A 12,073-nucleotide genomic window follows, 5' to 3' on the forward strand; every position below is an offset into this window, starting at 1 on the left:
GGGCACAGAGAGGAAGGACTCACAGGGTGACTCTCCAAAAAGCCCCGGAGGGTTGTGACACAGTGGCCATATGGCAGAGCATTGAGCGAACAGCTCCACACACTCAGACGGGGAGACACAACACAGTCTCCGACAGACGCCCTGTGTGAAGGAATGAATTGTGTCCCCCGTGGCCGGTGGGCATGTCCACCACTCATTAGTTTCCCATGGAGAATTGATATTATTCACAAAGCTGCTTGGCTCGCCTCGGATCGCAACCCCCGACCGCATGAATAGGTGGATGACATGTGTGTGGCATGGGAGTGCACAAGCTAAGAAGAATTAAGAAACGTGATCTCATTTAAGGCAGTTATCATTCACAACTGGTCGCACACAGACAACATTTCTTTTTTTTTTTTTTACCAAAACCTGAGGTCCAATGTTATTAAGACTCCTGCTCTCCTGTTTGACTTTTGGTTTGACACACAGGACACGAACAGCGCTCTCCTTGGTAAAGGTCCTTAAGGAACCATTGTAAATGTGATGTCCATCTCATAAAAACACGTTTGTATGCACCCAGAACATGCTAAAACCACAAATATGGACATGCAAACTCTATAATTAGAATGAATAAAGCAAGCTGGAGAGTGGACTGGAGTTTGTAGCCTAAGAAAACAAGAGTAAGAGTCTGCATCTATATCTGTTATTAGACGCAGCTGTGCTTTGAGCCAAATCATGACAATCTTAGCAAGCTGATGTTTAGCAGGTAAAATGATTACAACGGTCACCGTCTTAGTTTTGCATGTTAGCATGCTAACATACGCTATTTAGCAATAAGTTTTACTGGTATAAATCAAATATTGGACGAATTGAAATTTGAAACTGATGATGGAGATAGAGGATAAAAAGGTTGATCCACTGGGGACCACGACTGTCTGTATGAGATGTCCATCTAACAGCTATGGAGATATTGCAGGGAGGAGTAAGGAACCCAAAAATAAGCTTTTTTTTACCTCAATCTAAATAGTAAAAACAAGATTCTGATGGAGTCAAATATTTCACTTGAATATCAACCAAGTCGTAACAGACATTTTAAATGGACTCATGATTGACATGTCTGTATACGTGAGAGCTTATAACCGTGGACTGTTACCGTCTCAGGACATTCTGTTGGGAGTTTGCAGATATGGACTCTCTGAAACAAAACTATATCAAACTGTACTGAATAATAGAGTTCAGTGTGTTATTAGAAAAAAGAAAAAGTGTCTCCGCACAGCAGAAATGAAACAGGAAAACTGCCAAGGTTAATAGAGACAGACATTCATTCATAACCATTTTATTATTATTTAATGATGATTCTGGTGTATAGATCAATGTGAAACTAAATGAAATGTTGTGTTTGATTTATATGTTCTCTTTAGTTTAACATAAGGGCCCTGGTTCACAAAGAAAACGTTTTTTTAGTTAAAGATGTTAAAGATGCATCTTTTTTTCAGATTCTTTCCTCTAACTTTTCTATTCTTGTCGTGTTTGCGTTTCTTGCGATCTGATTACAGACTTGGACATAGCTGGCATTTGTTTTCATAGAGAAAAATGATGCTATATATGCGCAAGCATGTGTACTTGTATGCAATAGATCTGAATGTCACTGAATTATGATGCATTTTGTCGCAGTATGGGCTCGTGGAAATGTAGAGATTGCCCTTACATTGGCTTTTTTCTAATAAGACAATCATTTTTATTCATGCCACTGATTCTGCCCTATTCCGTGTGTGTTCCTCACCATTACACACACACCGACTAAATTAAAAAGATTATTCAATTTTGACATTTTCAGTGCCCCTTTTTATGACTGGTCCATCACAGTCAGAGTTCATGTAAACAGAAAAGATAATGTCTTCCTGCAGCAGAAAGCTGGCTTATCTGGGTGTTCTATGACTGACAGCTGGCTCGGCCTCTTGATGAAAGACATGACATAAAGCAAACAGCGGTGATGTTTTGGAGAGTCAGCTGATCTTAAAACATTCACACTCTTCACACCGATCATATCATATTGTGTATTTTCAAACCAAATGAGATGAACATTGTGTTTCAGTGACGTGCGTCAGTTGGTAAGTCAATGGTAAGTCAATGGTAGAAAGTGATGTAACAGTGATTTTCAGTGGTGTGTGCATGTAGAGAACTTTACTTTAGTACTGCCCTTGGTGAATAAACTAACTCTGAAATCCCTGACTAACGCTGTTTATGCAACCACATTTGCATATGTAAAATCTGTGTGTATGAGTGTTGTTTTGAGACTTGTGTGAGCTGGTATTAGTTTGAGGAACAAAGAGCTGAGTTTTAACTGGGGCATCTGAACACAAAAACAAAAACATGACAAGGACAACAACACTGTCTAAACACACACACACACACACACACACACACACACACACACGTTCAGACTGACTCATTCTCATCTGCCCGTATTTCTCTTCATGGGTCTAATGATTAATATCCTCTGTCCTCTTTTCTAGGAAAGCCTTTAAAGATTTTCATTGAAATGTTTGCCGACATGTGTGTGTAAGGATGAAATGGACAATTACTCTTTGAAAGACCTTCCATTTCCTGTTCTGTTCCATTTTTCAGTCTCTCTCAATGAGTCTCAACAAAGTACATTTTCATGGGATCATTCTTTGCTAACCCACTGCACAGCTTTCTGCGATGTTTTGGTTTAATTAGACCTCTGTTCAGGTTAAAGTTGGAGTTGGGTGAGGCCATGCTGGTAATAAAATCTATTGTCCCGCCCTTACAGGTGTGAATGAAAGTGTAAATGAAGCACCTGTGTGGGTGGACCATACTGTAGCTGTGCACGGCCTTCAGAAGTGTGACGTGCTGTGACGTTGGGGAATAACTGTGCATGTAATTGCCTGTAATAAGGGGTAAAGTGTTTTAAATATAGCCTGTTTGTGTGGAGCTCTTAGGGAAACTAAACTGTTGGTGCAGTTCTGACATACAGCACAGCAGTCAAACAGTTGTCTCATAACAAGACTGAGTATACTGAGTATACTTTATATTTACAATATATGTTGGCGTAATTTGCATAACTGCATGAATCCTTATGGCATAATACAATTCTGTACATTTTTAGTCATACCTTACTCTGATTATTTGCACTGAATGGAATCAACCAGGGTTGCATAGAACGGACAGTAGCTGCTGGTAGCCAGCCTCAAGCAGACTTCAAATGATCATCAGTCATGGTGGAACAGTATTTGGACTTAATATTCTTCATGTGGGAAAAGGCTGACTCAGATAAATAAGTAGAGCTGAATAATGCAGTCAAGAAGGTAGCACATTTCCTCATGTTTGGGTACTTTTCCTCTGTGAGTAAGTTCCAAAACCGTCCATGAGCCCTGGACTTCAGCTGAATGTCGGCCTGTAGTGTCAAAACATCATCCTCCACTCCAGACGAGTTCAGGTGAAACAGTGTTGTAATTTTTGAATCAACCTCAATATCTTCCCGAAATGTGCAGCACATAAATGGAGCGACTGGCTCGAGTAAAACAAAGTCTTGAAAGCGTTTGTCAAACTCTAGCAGACACTTGTCAGTCTGCTCTGTGTAGCGCGCACTGTGGAGTTGCGCACACGGCTTCCGTTGCGTCTCCAGCTCTGACGCGAGGTTTTGGAAGTTCCCCAAATCACGGCGCTGCAGCTTTAGCTTCTGTCGTAGAAATAAATTGGGAGGCTAACTAATTAGCTCGCCGGAGTTGTGCGGTTGACCGCGCATACGTGGTGACCCGTGTGTTAGAAAAGACGCGATCTCAGACTGGCTGCCATGTACGTCAATCAAGTGGCAAATGCCATGAGGACATCTCATTTTTTTTGAATGGCATGCGATCTACCCGCACTACTTCCACGACCCCTGGTCTACAGCTATGCTAGCAGCTTTGTGTGGCTATAGATGGGTTTTCAATTTACAAACTTATTTTATATTAGTAACATCAGTTCCTATGCTGTTTCTGGAGGTTTCCTTCTTGTGATAAACTTTCTCCACCCAATTCTGTTTCTGTTCAGGCAGTTAAGGCACAAAAAACCCTCCACATGTTGAGGTTCTCATAAGATTATATGTACTAATTCATATGGCGATATTCAGGCAATATTCAGTTTTCATACAGCCTTTGTAGCTATTTCTGGAAAAATAAACGCGCCAATATTCGTAGGTGTCCCACAAAATAAATCAGTATGTAATCAGCGTAATTATGAACCAGGAAGCATAAAGACTGCAAAACCATCACGGGGCAGGCAGGAGTGGAGGTGGACGTTTCAAACAAAAAACTGCTGTTTGTGCCGCATGTGAAACGAGAAGTCAACGTTGATTTATTTGTCACGTAACTTGCGGTCGTAACTAGTTATTTCAATCCAAACCAAGATCTTTTCCTAAACCAAACTGGTAGTAGTAGTAGTAGTAGTAGTAGTAGTTTTGTCCAAAAGATGCTATATATATATATATATTTTGAAAAGACTGTATGCATGTAACAAGCGTAAATTGACCCGTGTTGCTGGACTTTCACAGGAAAACCCACAATACATTTGAGTTACTTTTTCGTAAGACATCATACAAACCCGTTAAATGAGAATATGTTGTGATATCACACTGTAAGAAGACTGACAGTACACGGTGTAATTAAGTCCTGGCTGCATTATAGCGTGTTAGCCTGATTAGCGCTCAACCCAAACTCCAGCTGAGGCTCACTGGAATGTAATTAGTCCTGTAATTTATATGGACTAATTGAGATTCGGATCTAATGGTAGTGAAAGATGAAAAGTTGGGATCAGCAAAGTTACAACAATTCTTCTTGTATGAAACATTAATCTCTGTACAAAATGTAACTGCCATAGAAATATAAGAATAGCGCTCTGTTAGCACACGTCTTACTCCTCTACTTACATGTGTTTCCAAAAACCTTACTGTAAAATACCATCAACTTATTTTGAAGCTTACACACTCATGGTCATTCATATTCATTTGAATTTGAATTTTAAATTGTTTTACTTCACGGATGCTTTCTGTGAACAAACACTTGAATAAACGAGCTGCTTCTGCACGATGAACCCTTGAGCCCTGTTTCCGTATCATTGTTATTTTTTAAAGATAAAACTGAGTCAAAAACACATATATATAATTTGCTGTTGTCTCGGCAGATGGTGTCTCTATGGCACATTCACAGAGAGAGGGACCCTTCTGTATTTAGGCCTGCAGACTGACAGAATTACACTTCGCTAATTAACTTGAATAAGGCAGCTTGACACTCTACCCAGATAGTGATGCACTGCTATCAGTCAGTGTGTGTGTGTATGTGAGAGAGAGAGAGGGATGGAGAGATGAAGAAAAAGAGTGATGGAGACGACATGGTAATGAGTAACTAATCATTTCTTTCGGTTTGAATTGGAGGAATAATAACATCTTCAGTGAAGCAAATGTGACCCATTCTGTCACTGGAGATATTTATGAGTGTGTGTGTGTGTGTGTGTGTGTGTGTGTGTGTGTGTTTTGCGTGGACAGTATGTGTGTCCAAAGGCGTGTGTCTCTTTCCCTTTTTGAGTTAATTGACACTCTGCACAGACTGCAGTTGGCCGTCTCAATAATGGTTGTTATGGGAACGATGTTTGGTGTGACAGATGCAGATCAGGATGCGGCAAACCACGAGGGACACACATGGATTTGGATGAAGTCTGCAAATAGATAGCCAAACAATACAGAGAATAAGGACACAATGCAGAATCATCACAATGGACACCGTGGATGAACACATTCATAAAATAAAAAAGGGATCACTAAATGCCAACTAACTGGTATGAATATTTCAATCTGCATTATTATTCCACCTGATTAAAAAGTCTTAAATATGGGTAAATATTATCATTCCCAAGAGCAATTAAGAAAAGGTTTTCTCCTGTGATATTCTAATTACTTTGGGAAGATTAGCCAAAACCAAAAATGACGTATATTCACAACCAAACTGCAATCCCATTTACATTTCCAGGAAACAAATATGTTGCCCCAGATGAAGGTTGCAGTTTTAAACATGTGGTTAACGTTGGGAATTGAAACAAAACAAAAGAAAAAGGAAACAAAACGACTTGGTAAAGTAAAAGATGGTTTGTGTTACGTAACTTAAAATAAGTCAATATTGAGTGTTAGTTTCACACGGGACACAGACAGCAGTGAAAGGTTTGTCGACCTTATTCCCACGAGGATTTATGCAGACTTTGATAAGAAACATAATTGTGATCCGTCAAAAACAAAACGTAATCCGTAAATTATACATCCCTAATGAAACGTACTTTACCACGCCGTATTGTTGTATCGGAATGTGATTTTTAGGAGGCTAAACTGAGATGTGTAAATATAAACAATATTGTAGCTGAGTTCAACTGAACTATGTCTTCATCAGTAAATGTGGCAATAAAGAGGACTACTGGAACTTTTACTGATTGATATTAATCTTACTGTGAAACCAGTTAACAGATTCAACAGACCGAACTCAGGATTACTCAATAACTAATTCATGGTATCCAATACATTCAATGTCAAGATGGAAGAGCTAAAGAGTTCGAAAGCTTAACAACGTGAGCAACACATCTAACAAGTCACCACAAGTGCTTTACTTCCCTACCAGGAGCCGGTGGACGGTGTGTGTGGATGGACAACAAACATTTGGCCACAGCTCGTTTTGGAAAATTGGCTGCAGCTGCATTTTTTGGGGTTGTTGTGTTTTTCTGTGCCTCCTTGCATCCTTTGATTCTCGGCCCACATTTGATTGGGCCAGACAGGTTTGGTCCTGGTGTACCGGGCCTGATTTCTCCTAATTGCTTTGGGCTTGATCCTGTCAGGTTTTATTTTGTTCTGCAGTTTTGATTTTTGATTTTTTTTTTCCCCCTTTTGTTAACAGTATGAATGTGACCCCCTGCCGGCACATTCAGTGACATTCTCGGAGCTTGTTAGTCCGCTCTGGGCTACACAGTTGACACTAACTCAAAATGTTTTGGCTTAATGATCACTGTAGTGACTCAGGCTTTGATCAGCTTTAAACTGAATCCAGGTCGGTATGAAGCCACATTTTTAAGGGCCCAAAGAAACTACTACTACTCATGTGATTCCCTTCATTAAAAATAGTGAGAAAGTTATCTTTATATATTTTTATATTAAACATCTTTACCAATGTTTCTGGGAGGTCTTTGCTGTTTTTTATTCATTAATTCATAAAAGCATTTCATTTTAAAAACTGTAGAGTAAATAATAATTAAAATATAGTTAAAGCCCTAAAATTAATATAGTTATTGTAATGTGGATTACATGCAGTGGTTATTAATGTTATGCTGGCATTCTGCAGAGTTCCCTGTGAAAACTATACAATCTCAAATCGTTTTGTTATTTCTGCCACCCTGCTAGTGCACACTTAGACTTGAAAATGTCAATGTGGTTCTGAAATTATTCAGGTTGTGTACACGACTTCAAGGAGACGGTCTAACGAGGGGAAAGTGGGGTAATCTGTCCGTCATCATCTGATACAGTGTGACATCAGTCCAATACTTTCACCAGGTGTGCCGCAACTAATGAGAGCTGAGAGCACGAGGAGAGCGAAAGCTTATTGGCCGGTGCCTGAAATAGATAGCTAGTGAGTATTAGAGTGTGTGGGGGGGCAGTGTTTCTGCTGTGTGTGTGCAGATGGAGCGAGTCTTTCCAATGTGAGTGTGAGGAACACCTGCTCCCAGTGTGTGTATGTGTGTGTGTGTGTGTGTGTGTGTGTGTGTGTGTGTGTGCGTGCGTGCGTGCGTGTGTGTGAGATAGAGAGAGAGAGAAATGACAGGAACAGAGAGTGATGGGAACGAGCATGCTACATCACCTACCATATGTGTGTGTGTGTATTCCAGTGTGTGCACTGCTGTAGACTAGGTGCCAGGTGTTTATGCATGCGTATGTATGTATGTGTGTGTGTGTGTGTGTGTGTGTGTGCGTGTCTGGTCTGGCTTGGTGGGTAGATGTGCGGTCCCACCGGCATGAGGGGTGATTGGCAGCGCCCGTTTGGGAGTCGCTGATAACACACAAGAGGGCGACTGCCACAGATGAGCTCTGTCAAGCTGTCTGCCCGTCAGACACCCACACACACACCCACCCCCACCCACACACACACACACACACACACACACACACACACAAACACACAAACACACACACACACACACACACACACACACTCCTTTTGTCTCTGCTTCACACAAGTCAAGTCACGTTTATTCATGGAGCACATTTAAAAAACAACAAACGGTGACCAGAGTGCTTTACAAAGAGATTTGATAAAACACAGACATAAACTAGAAAGGTGCACTCACTAGAGTGCAGATCTCTGCAAAGGTGTGTCAGTAACCACAAGTGTATCACACTGGCACGTCTCACGCAACAGATTCACTCTCATCTTAATCTATGCAGATGTCCGCGCCAGCTCTGTGTAGGCGCACGTAACCCCCCCTCCGTCTCACAGGCGTATCCGCAGCAACTTGAAGCGTTTATTTAGTTATGAATTCTATTTTTTCAACAATACACAAGTAAATTTGGGGTTGATGCCCAGTAAAAAGGCACAGAATAACTGTGTCAAGAGGGTGCAAACTGTTTTTACGGTAGGGGACGGTAAAGAGACAGAGCGTAAGGTGAGTGAGTGAGGAGTTTAGAAGTCAACGGCAGTATAGAACAGGCGCTAAAAGGTGTTTCGAGAAAGTGTGTGTCACCGCAACCACTAGAGGCCCTTGAGCATGCAGCCATAACTGGTCCCCCAAAATATTAAGTAGTTTGCTGCAGCAGAATGCGAGATAAGTTGTGGACAGACACAGAGGTGCACACGCACATATATATAGTCTCTGTTAATGGTCTTACTAATGCATTTTGAACAAGCTTTTTTAAATATAGAGCAGAAATGTGCATCTCATAATTCATTTCAACCCATGATGTCGCCTGAGACATGCACACCTCCACACGTTTTGCATGAGCATATGTCTGCACATGGTGTTGGCAATGGCATAATGTTGAATGCTATGGAGCAAAAGTGATCTCAAAATGGTCACAAATGTGTATTACATGATCTACAAATATAAAACAAGATTTACAAATGTGATTTGTGCATCATTTTTAGAAATATTAAGATTGTATGTGTAGATTTTAAGCTTCAACTTCACAGATCTGATACACTCGGCTTATTGGTCGATGCCCCGTCTGTATTTGTTTAGGTAAAGAAATGTTTAGAGAAGCAGTTAAAGCCATGTTTTTGTTTTCTAAATATTGTTAAATTGTTACTTCCACTTTGGATTTTCTTTGGTTGTCGTGTGTTCGTCCCTACTTATCGCTTAGAGTAATATAAAAGCGGACTTAACATTACATTAAAGATAGTTATAGTATGTGTCTGAATCGGCTGTTAAAAATCATGACATTAAAGTTTGTGTGTTCTGTACGAGTAAAGAGTTGCATCCACCAACGACCCTTCACTGACTATGCATCAGTCTGGCTTATAATATCATAATAATCTTTATTTAACCATTGTGGTTCATTCAGAGCATGTAATTGTGACAAGGCAAGTTGTGATGCTCTGAAATGGAACACAAAGTGTCATAGAACACAACCTGTCAAGAACTCGTCAGGTTGAAGAACTTAGAATGCCCATGCAGAATGCTCATGCTGAGCACTACCAGTATCAGTGATTAGTACCTTCAGAGATTCAGAGAGAGAAGCATCAAGACAAGAGTTATCCCAACCTTGAAACTTTTACTTTTGAATTTCAAACATACTCGTGCACAGACTCCTAGCTGTCCAAACTTGTGATTTACACACTTATTTCCAACGTTTTGCGGAGAAAATCCCAAACAAATCCCAGGGACATCAGCTGCCACACTTTGTAAGTATCTTTACTTTAGTAATTGTTCTCACATCATAACTTTAATTTCTTTTATCAACATGTTATAGTGTTACATTGTGACTAAATGTTGTTTCCACATCTGCATTCTTTTCAGCTTTGAGTTCCTGGCAGCAGGTGTCACATCTGATGCCTTCAAACATGTCCAACCTTCCACCATCCTGTTGTAACTTGGTAGTTGTTGGAGCCTTGCTCCGTTCTAGATTCTCCGAGTACCTGGTGGAGTCTGTCCTGGGGCAGGGCACCTTCGGCACAGTTGCTAAGTGTAGGAGGATCGCCGACAGGAAGACTGTAGCCATCAAAATGATGAAAAATCAGGACCAGCAGGCAAAAGCTGAGGTAGGAGAGGAAACTAGACATGCTCCTCAAAGTCTGACTTGTGAAATTTGTGTGACAATGCTTTTGTACAGCTGTATTTGAAGAAATATCTACAATACAAAATACAATATAATGGTTTGTTACTGTGGGTCAAGCTAATATAAAATCTGTGACCTGCTATCTATCCCCAGGTGGCTGTCCTGTTAAAACTTCAATTGCTGGACTCTGACAAATGCAACCTGGTTCGATGGTACCAGTCTTTCATCAGCAATGAACACATTTGTCTGGTGTTCGAGCACCTGGACAAAAGTCTTCATGACTTCATGGAGGACAGAGGTGGCCAACCTCTCCATCCGAAGGAAATCAGACCCATTGTTCAGCAGGTACCTTCTACTGCAGTTCTTCCTGCATTAGTAAATGCACTAAAGCATGCTGATAAAATATCGTTGCCCTTATTATGAAATGACTGACTTTAATAACCTTTCAGCTCGCCAACGCACTTGACCACTTAAAGGTTGCTGGAATAATACATGCAGACCTCAAGTTGGAAAATATAATGTTGGTGAACCATGCACAGGAGCCTTACAGAGTTAAAGTCATCGACTTTGGCCTGGCCTGTGATGTGTCAGCTGCCAGACTGGGCTCCTACCTTCAGAGCCTTCCGTACAGGTGAGTGACTGAAATCACATTTGATCAGTCAGGGGTTTCAGTGCAGTTGAAGTAGAGGTCATATGCTTAAAGTTGTGATTGATACAGGTGCCTGTCAAAACAGTGGAAATTGTCATAATTGTTGTTTTTCCGCTCTCAGGTCTCCAGAGCTTATTTTGGGTCTACCATTTACCGAGGCCATAGATATGTGGTCTCTGGGCGCCATCATTGCCACACTCTACCTCGGCGTCTTACTCTACCCCGGCATGAGTGAATATGATGTGGTAAGTACTACCTGACGTTTGATCATCTGATTTACTTGTGTGTGTGTGTGTATAGTAAATGTTTCTTCACTCTTAAACCTCTTTAGTTATTCATTTTCCCCCCTGTTCTTGTTGCTAAATGTTAGTTGTTTTTTTTAATTGGAACAATTGCTCTGGCGTATATAGAAATTAATCGGTTAAAACTTAATGACAGGCCTCTATCCCGTTGTGACTTGACGTTGTGTTGTATCTTCAGATGAGGTACATAGTGGAGACTCAGGGTCAGCCACCGGACACCATGCTCACCCTCGAACGCAAAACTGGCCGTTATTTCCAGCAGGACCACAACTCCACGAACAGTTCCTGGAAACTCAAGGTACCCACCACTTCACCGCTACTCTGACCTAACTGAGTTGCTCTTTGACCTAGAATTTGTGTCTGCTTAATTCTGTCCATGTTGCATTTCTAACATACTGTAGAATATTAGGGTCTGTCTGCCTATTTGTCCAAGTTTACTGTACTCAGATTGTCACACTAACAATAACTCTGTCTGTTCAGACACCAGAACAGTTCTGTAGGGAGAGTGGAGTTCAGTCGATGGAGACTAGGGTCATGAAGCTCAGCTCGCTGTATGATCTCGTGCTTGTAGGTGTTTGTTTGTTTGTTTGTTTGTTATTGACTTAAAAAATATATTTCTCAAGCATTCACTTCTGGAGGTGACTTAAGATATCCCTGACCGCTGTTGTTATCGTTTCTTCATTTTACAGATCCGGGCCATCGACAGTGAAACGACGGCTGATAGAGCTGCAGAATCGAGTGACGTGCTAGACTTTGTGGACCTCCTCACAGGGATGCTTCAGCTTGATGCTGCCAAGAGACTTACACCTCGTCAGGTGCTCAAGCATCGGTTCACCAGCATGC

The sequence above is a fragment of the Cebidichthys violaceus genome, unplaced genomic scaffold (genome assembly GCF_023349555.1).
Source record: "Cebidichthys violaceus isolate CVI_PGR_0920_01 unplaced genomic scaffold, fCebVio1.0.p SCAF_11, whole genome shotgun sequence".
Classification (NCBI taxonomy): domain Eukaryota; kingdom Metazoa; phylum Chordata; class Actinopteri; order Perciformes; family Stichaeidae; genus Cebidichthys; species Cebidichthys violaceus.